Raw genomic sequence first — 9,092 nt, 5'->3', positions numbered from 1 at the left:
CAATAATACAGTGCTTATAAAATAGGATTACAGCTAACACAAAGTGTGAAAGACGTCTGTGAAGAAAACTATAAACTCTTATTTAAAAGACATAGAAGGAGGGGCGCCTGGGTGGCACAGCGGTTAAGCGTCTGCCTTCAGCTCAGGGTGTGATCCCATTGTTCTGGGATCGAGCCCCACATCAGGCTTCTCCGCTAAGAGCCTGCTTCTTCCTCTCCCACTCCCCCTGCTTGTGTTCCCTCTCTCACTGGCTGTCTCTATCTCTGTCGAATAAATAAATAAAATCTTTAAAAAAATAAAAATAAAAGACATAGAAGGAAAAAAAAAAAAAAAAGAGGCCTGGAAGACCTGAAAAAGTGGAGACATCTTGAACCCAGGGGGGAAAAAAAGGCCCATATTTAAAAACCATCAATTTCCCCAAATCGTTACAAATCCCAATCAAAATCGAAGAAGTAAAATGCATTTAGGAGATAAGACATACAATCATTGAATTTTTGAAGAAGAAAAACTGTGCGACTTCTATTGATTAGTATTCTAGACTACTTACACAGAAATGGATAAATACATAAGAACGGAACCCAGAGATAGGTTGATTATATATATAAATTTAATATATGATAGAGATGGCATTTCTAGTCAATTTAGTAGGAATCCACTCAAAAAACTGGTTTTGAAATAATTGGCCACATTTGGGGATTACATGTTTGGAAACTGAAGGCACTGTTTAAAAGACAAAGGTTGGGGCACCCGGGTGGTCCCGGGGAGCCTGGGGCTGTGGAAGACTTGCTGTAGGCGCTGCAACAATGCCTTGGACCTTCTGGGCTCCAAGGAAAAGGAATGTTTCAATTGAGATGTGTTGGGGTGCCTCGGCGGCTCAGTCATTAAGCGTCTGCCTTCGACTCAGGTCATGATCCCAGGCTCCTAGGATCGAGCCCCGCATCGGGCTCCCCGCTCAACGAGAAGCCTCCTCCTCCCTCTCCCACTCCCCCTGCTTGTGTTCTCTCTCTCACTATGTCTCTCTCTGTCAAATAAAATCTTTAAAAAAAAAAAATTGAGATGTGTTAATGTTGCATGAAAACCCACCATCAGATTTCCGTTGATTTTAACACTAGTGCTTCTTTCGGTGGCAAGCAATTTGAACCAATTGCAGCTAACAGACACCACACACACACACACACACACACACACACACACACACACAAAGGGAAGAAACAGCAAAGAGCTTTAATAGAAGAATAAAGCAGTTGAGCAACTTGAACTCAAAAAGGAAGAAATCAGCACAGCTGGGGCTACCTCAGCAAGAGTTCTTTGACTTTCTCTGCCATCACAGTGATTCGGTGGCAATTCCCCAATTTCTGAATTTTTTGGCCCAATTTCAAAAGTACTCAGAAAAAGATTTTGGACTACCTTTGGATCATATCACTAAAGAGCTATGGTTAGGGGCGCCGGGGAGGCTCAGTTGGTTAAGGGTCTGCCCTCGGCTCAGGTCATGATCCCCGGGTCCCAGGGATCAAGTCTGGCATCAGGCTCCCTGCTCAGCAGAGAGCCTGCTTTTCCCTCTACCCCTCCCCCCTGCTCGTGCACACGCGCTCTCTCTCTCTCAAATAAATAAATAAAATCTTAGGGGAAAAAAGGGGTTTGGTTGAAGAGCAGGGCCACTTGTCACAAACTTGGCACTGTTACCAGAATCATCGAGGCATGAGCAGCCACCCAAAAGTTCTGCTACAGCTTTCTGAAGTGGGAGCTCAAGCACAAGGAGTGTGGGGGCTGCGTAACTATCGAAAAAAGGGAACAAAATGACCATCACATATAGATAGATGGTTGTTTATCTAGAAAAATCCCACAGAATCAATAGAAACCTGTGAGAATTCACAAGGCAGTTCAGAATGAGAGAAACATAAGAAATGAGCAAGCAATCATTAATACCACCAATAAGTAAGAATATAGTGGGGGTGCCTGGGTGGCTCAGCTGGTTAAGCTTCTGCTTTTTGCTCAGGTCATGATCTCCAGGTCGTGGTCCCGAATCAGGCTCCCTGCTCAGTGGGGAGTCTGCTTCTCTCTCTCTTTCTCCCTCCCTCTATCCCTCCCCACTGCTTGCCCCACTTTCTCTCTCTCTCTCAAATAAATAAAATCTTTAAAAAAAAAAGAAAAGAAAAAGAATATAGTGGATACAAAATTCCCATTCACAATACCAGTTTTTTTAAATTATAAATTTCCTAAGGATAATCTTATAAAAAATGTATAAGTTATTTGACTAAGGAACATAAAAGAAAATTTAAGTAGGACATGAGAATGTCAGTTTTTCACAACTAATTTATAGGCTTAATTTCAACTCATGTTTCAATGATGGGATTTTTTAACTTGCCAAAATTTGCCATCTAAATTTTATCCACAAGAAGAAACATGCAAAAAGCTTTCAAACTGCTGGAAACCAAGCTTTATTATAAATAAATATTTGACATTAAAATTCCGGCAAGAAATAGCCCAAAATAGTAACAGTAATTTCTCCATAGAGAGAGATGGGAATGATTTTTTTCTCATCGCTATAGGTTTTCTGTATTCTCCACATGTCCACAGTAAATTAATTGCATTTATAAAAGAAAAGGAGTAGAAAGTGTTATTTTTAATTCACCTGAGACACTACTTTTCTTGATATGTTTTTTTGTGGTCAGCATCTGCATTTTAAAAACAGCTGGGTTTATAGTGCGTCAAACTTGTGTATCCCACTTTGCTTATTTTAAATAAGCGTTTTCTCGTGTCAGGAAAAGACAGCTTATACAAGTTTAGTAGCCTACACAATATCCCATTGACTTGAGTCATTTCTAATTTCTCAATAATAGTAATTCTGTGCTTACAAATTCCTGAATTTAGATTATCTGCCTTAGAAAAGATGCTGTGAAAGCGTGCACCGTAATTTATTGTCACCAACAGTGTAAGAATATTTGCACCAGTTCACCAACAGTGTAAGAATATTTGCACCAGTATAAGCTAGTATAATTTTTCTGTATCTCTCCTAATGTGAGAGACATTTTAAAAGAGCCGATTATAGGTAACTTTTTTCTTCAGCTCTTCTCTAACCTTTGTAAATATCCTAGGGTGTCAGTGGTGCACACACACAAGCCTGGTGCGGGGAAGGCATGAGGATTCCCCCACTGGGGGGCCCCAAACCCTAAGCTAACACCGTGGCAACGCCTACCAGAAGGGGGAGTAGCTCGTGGATCTGCCGCTTCCCAGGAGCGCGCTCAGGACCAGAGATCCTAGATCAGCCTGAAAGTTTGCTTTTCAAAATCTGACCCCTTATTTTTGGTCCCCAAAGCTGACCATTTCCTCTCTCCTGACGGGAACTGTCCCCTTGCCTTTTCAAAGAGACACTCCTGCCGCCGCCCTCAGGCTAACACGCGCTCCCGCCAACGGTCTGTCCGGCAGAGTCTGAGTAACCCAAGGCGGGTTCAAAACACAGATACGGAAAATGTTCCTACAAAGTAAGTGCTTTCTCTGCATGCATCCTCCAAACCGCCCTAGAGAGGACATCTCACTCCGGCGTGTGGACACTTCCGAGGCGAGCGCGGTGTAACCGGGGCTAACGCGGCGAGGGCCAGCACGCAGGAAGACCCAGTCCTCCGACCTGCACCGCAGCCGAGCAGGCCGCGCGGGCGAGCGTGAGGGTCCCGGGTAGACAAGGTAGAAACGGGGGTGTCCATCATGACACTGCGCTCGATCCAGGACTACGGAAGCCCTGGGGGCAGCTCAGAGGGGCAGACGATGCCATTCAAGAAACGAAGACCAATCTTGCTGAATCTATTTGCTCTTAGAATAAAACAGAACTCCAATCACTGGGTAGCGACCTTGCAGTCTAGACAATGACCCCAGAATTCATCTACCCCCTTGGAGTTCTCTAGTGTCCCAGAAGATAGAGACATAAGCAAGTAGGGTTCAAGTTATTGTACCCCCAAGTAAAGTCAATTTAAAATGTTATAGGGGTTGGGGCACCTGGCTGGCCCGGACGGTTGAGTGTCTGACTCTAAGTTTCAGCTCAGGTCTTGACCTCAAGGTCGTGGATCGAGCCCTTCGACAGGGTCTGCACTCAGTGTGGAGTCTGCTTGAGATTCTCTCTCCCTCTGCTCCTCCTCCCCCCACCCCTCTCTCAAATAAATAAATCTTTAAATAAATAAATATTACAGGGAAGCAGAGTGTCTGCTTTGCACTGGAAGGTTTCATGGAAATGGCGGCATTCAAGGTTTCCCAAGGGGCAGGACTGAGAGTTTCCCGAGGGGCAGGGTATTGAGGGAGATATGTTCCAGGTAATGAATGAAGTGCTACTAGCCTCTTACCTGGCAGGGAAGCCCTCTGGGACACATCTGGAGAGAAACTGTAGGGTTTTGCCGACGTACAAATACCCTGCTAAGACCAAAAGCCCACCGTCCAGGATCTTCCAGCAGATGAGCAGACCTGGAACAGGGGCGGAAGCAGCATATGAAGATTCCAGCACAGGTGATACTCTTCTCAGCTGAACTAACCTCAAACACGCCTGAGCAGCACAGCTAAAGTAATAAGAGGACAGAATGGAAGGGAGGCGGAGTTCAGCACCTACTTGGTGTAAAAATAATAGTGAAATATTAGAACCAAAAGGAATTTCAGATTTAAGATACCCCAGCACCACCATTTTAAAAACAAGGAAAATCAGGCTAGATTTGCAGCAGGAAAAGGCCTGGATTTGTTTACCTGTTGGACTTCACGCCGGTTATTGACTTATTTCCTCCCTGCCCCAAATTCACCCCATTGGAGTGCTGCATGAAAATGAATCTGAGCCCTGTGGCTAGCTGGCCCCGAAGCTTTGTCAGGAGAGGGCGCTAGAAAGTCATTACAGGAGGAAGGAACATGGCTGGATCTTGGAGGTGCATGCCCCCCACCCCACCCAAGCTGGCGGCTTCTTCAGCAATCCCTTCGGGTGGTTTTGTAGCAGAGCACCTCCACTGAGACATCATCCTATGAACAACTTCTCCCAGCACACTCGAGGGCCCATTTCCAGCAAGTTCCACTAGCGTGGCACCATAGCTGCTCGTCCAGCATTCAGTGGCCACTTCTCCAGCGAGGTCTACATCTCAGCTTATAGGGTGTGGGGTGGCTAATAGATATAGTGCTATATATTCTCTTTACTATTATGTATCTGCTATTCCTATGTTCTCTAGAGTTCTCTTTACTTCTTATTCACCATTCCCTGGTCACTTCAATCCCTTGCTATAGATAATTTTTTTTAACTTTTTTTTTTTAAGCACTATACCCAATGTGAGACTTGAACTCACAACCCTGAGATTAAGAGTCACATGCTCTATTGACTGAACCAGCCAGGTACCCCAATAATCCTTTATATTAAGCTTTCCTTTTTCAAATCACTCTAAGGTTTCTCTGTCCTGATTGGTCCCAGACAGACAGAATTTTTAACAAAGACAGCTTCTTATTGTGGCTACACTGGAGGGTGGATCCCTATGTCCAAGGGAAAAATGTTATGCATAGGAGTAGTCTATTGTATACATTACAAATTACTGAACCTCCAGAAAGTAAGGAAAACCAGAAAAATGGTTTACAACTGCTAGGTTGTTTTTTTGTTTTGTTATATATATATATATATATATATATATTTTTTTTTTTTTTTTTTTTTTTTTTCTCTAAGAAAAATTCACAGGTCTTGAATTCCCAAGACAAAGGACAAACTAAGGCCAAATTAAGAGAGTGGATCCCATAGTAGAGTACTTCCAATAGAGAATTAGAGGTCGACTAGAGGAAGGGAGGAGGGAACTAACGCTTCAGAGTTGTAGGCATTATAAACATTTTTCTCATTAAAGATTAAAAGATATTTTTTAAAAAGAAAAAAGAGAACACAGGCACTGAGGAAGGAGAACAGGCGACGAAATAAGACAAGAAGAAAACTGATGAAATTAATCAATTATGAAAACAGACATTTACTTCTCCTTATCTACTTTATAGAAAGGTTGCAAAATTTTAAAATGACATTGGAAAAAATCAGTAGATTCTGGGAAGACAGTACCTGTGTAAGTATTTGTACTTCCTCTTTCTTTCAATCAGTTTATGTCCTCTCTGGAGATCAGAGAGGACCTCACATGACCCTCTGAAGCAGCAGGTACCGAAAAGTGGGAGTCAAGAGACAATTCTTCATTTGGTCTCTCTGCACGTCTTGCAAGCAAAGCACACTACCCTCTCTGAACTATGTTTTCAAGAATGTATGGATGGCAAACAGTCTTGGGAGATAGTGACAGTATGCCTCTCCGGAGCAAAGAGCGGGTTTGCTTAGCGTCCTAGGAGACACAGCAAAGAGCAGGCAGCTCACTGCGCATCTTAGACCAATCCCCTTGGTCCTGTAATGGAGCACACTGAGTGCACTGGAGTCATTTGACCCTCCCGCTTTGCCCTACGGAACTGGGACTTAGGAACTGGTCCAAAAATATTCATAGTCTGGCTATTGCTATGAGTAATAAATCATCCTCACTCTGATGCAGGATTCTGGTATCTTTGGCCAGCCACCATGAAAACTGTGGCAGGCTACCTTGGTAACTTGCAAGTAAGGAGAAATCTCAGAACTTTCACAGTTCTTGACAGTGGGTTAGACAACATATGGTTGGACCTTGTCTTATTTTTAAATCCAATCTGATAACCGCTTCCTCTTAATTGAAGTCTTTCTTTCTTTTTTTTTTCCCCCAAGATTTTTAAGTAATCTCTACACCGAACACGGGGCTTGAACTCACAACCCCAAGATCGAGTCACATGCTCCACTGACTGAGCCAGCCAGGCACCTTAGAGTCTTTCAACTACGTACATTTAATGTAATTATTGATACCCTTGGGTTTAAATCTACCATCATTTTCCTTCTGCCTCAGAGCTTTCTGTAACATTTCTTGAATGCACATCTGTTGATTATAAATTATGTCTGCTTTTTTTGGTCTGAAAAAGTATTTCACTTACATTTTTTGAAAGATATTTTTGCTGGGCATAGAATTCAGGTTGATCGTTTTTTTCCTTCGGTATTTTTAAGACACCCCAACAGTATTTTTCTCATTTGCATAGATTCTGATGGGACATCTGCTGTCATCCTTATCTTCATTCACCTCAAAGTGATATCTTTTTTCCTTCTGGTCATCATAAATATTTTTTATCCCTCGTTTTAAGCAATTTAATTATGACGTGCCTTACTGTGACTTTCTGGGACTCCAATTACATGTACCTTAGACTAAGCACTTCACATTTTCCCACAGGTGATACCCTGTTCAAAATTTTTCAGTCTTTCTTTAGAATGTTCTTACTGCTTTCTACTGTAGTATCTAATTGACTATTAATCCCACCCAGCATGTTTTTCACTTCAGAGAGTATATCATTCACCCCTAGAAATTCCCTTTGTGACTTGTGTATATCTTCCAATTCTCTTCCATATGTTCATGTTTTCCTCTACTTTCCTAAACACATCAAGCACAGCTATAAGAGCTTTTTAACATATTTATTTGCCAATTCCAATGTTGCGGTCCTTTCTGGGTCTGTTTCTGAGGACTGTTTGTTATTTTGGTTATGGGTCATATTTCCTGCTTCTCTGCATGTCTATTAATTTTTTATTGGCTACCAGACACTGTAAATTCTATGTTCTTGAGTGCTGGATGTTGTTGTATTCCATTAGAGATTGTTGAGCTTTGTTTTGGCAATTAGTTAAATCACTTAGGATAAATTTGATACTTGCTTCTAAGCTTTATTCGTGTAGGTCCAGAGTGGCCTTTAATTCAGGGTTTTTCCCCACTATTAAGGTGACATTCTTCTGAGGACTCAAGTAATGCCTTATGTGCTCTGCTCTACCCATGGTGGCTGGCTGGAATGCAAAGTAGTCAGCTCTATGTCATTCTGGAATTGTCTGCCTTACTGCTCTCTTGGTTCCTTCTCTGGCCTTAGGTAGTTTCCTCTCATACATGCCCAGGTCAGTGCTCAGCCAAAGACTCAAGAAGATTCCTTTGTAGATCTCTCGACCTCTCTTTGCGTGCTGTTCCCTACTCATTGGTATCCTGCCCACAAATACTATCCACCTTGCTGATCTGTGTGTCTTCAACTCAGCAAGAACACTAGGCTTGGCTCACGGGTCCCCTTCCTGATTTGGGGTTCCCCTTCCTCTTCTGCATTATGGAAACGGCCTCAGCAGGATAGTTAGCTCAGGCATCTTAACATTCATTTCATTAATTTCCCTTCTCTTATGTATCACAGCCCTGTACTGCCTGTTGCCCAACAACTCAAAACAATTGATTCATATACTTTGCCCTGTTTTCTATTGTTTATAGTAGGAGGGCAATTCCTTCCGCAGTTAATCCTTCATGGGCAAAAAGAGAATCCCATGTGATAATTTTTTTTTTTTTATTTGACAGAGACAGCCAGCGAGAGAGGGAACACAAGCAGGGGGAGTGGGAGAGGAAGAAGCAGGCTCCTAGCAGAGGAGTCTGATGTGGGGCTCGATCCCATAACGCCGGAATCACGCCCTGAGCCGAAGGCGGACGCTTAACGACTGCACCACCCAGGTGCCCTGACACACGTGATAATTTTTAAAATATACTGTTAGATTTTCGTGTCTCATTTTATTTGTATTTTTTCCCCTATTTATATAAGTGACATTGGGCTTTTAAGGGTCTCTCTCTTTATCTGTCTTTATGGGACATAAAGGTTTATGTAAACTTCTCTATTTATTTTAATCTTATCTTTATCGTTAGCTATGTTTTCTTTCTTATTCCCATTGCTGTATATTTTACTTTTTTCCCCCCACCTTGGTCATACTTGCCAGAAGTTTATCTATTCTAATGATCTTTGGTTCTTGGTTTTATTTATCAATTACATTATTTTTAGTTTTTCAATCGATCAAGTTCGGTTTTTATTTTTTATAAATTTTTTTCTCCTGATTTTATTAAGATTATTATTGTTCTTTTTCTGGATTGTTATCTTGAATTCTTATTTTGTTTATTTTCTATATTCTTGTTTATTTTCTACTTATAGGTCAAAAGCATTTTTTTTAAAGATTTTTTATTTATTCATTTGATAGAGAGAGAGACAGCCAG

Source organism: Ursus arctos, unplaced genomic scaffold, assembly GCF_023065955.2.
Source record: "Ursus arctos isolate Adak ecotype North America unplaced genomic scaffold, UrsArc2.0 scaffold_6, whole genome shotgun sequence".
NCBI classification, from domain to species: Eukaryota; Metazoa; Chordata; class Mammalia; order Carnivora; family Ursidae; genus Ursus; species Ursus arctos.
This window is presented reverse-complemented; position numbering follows the sequence as displayed.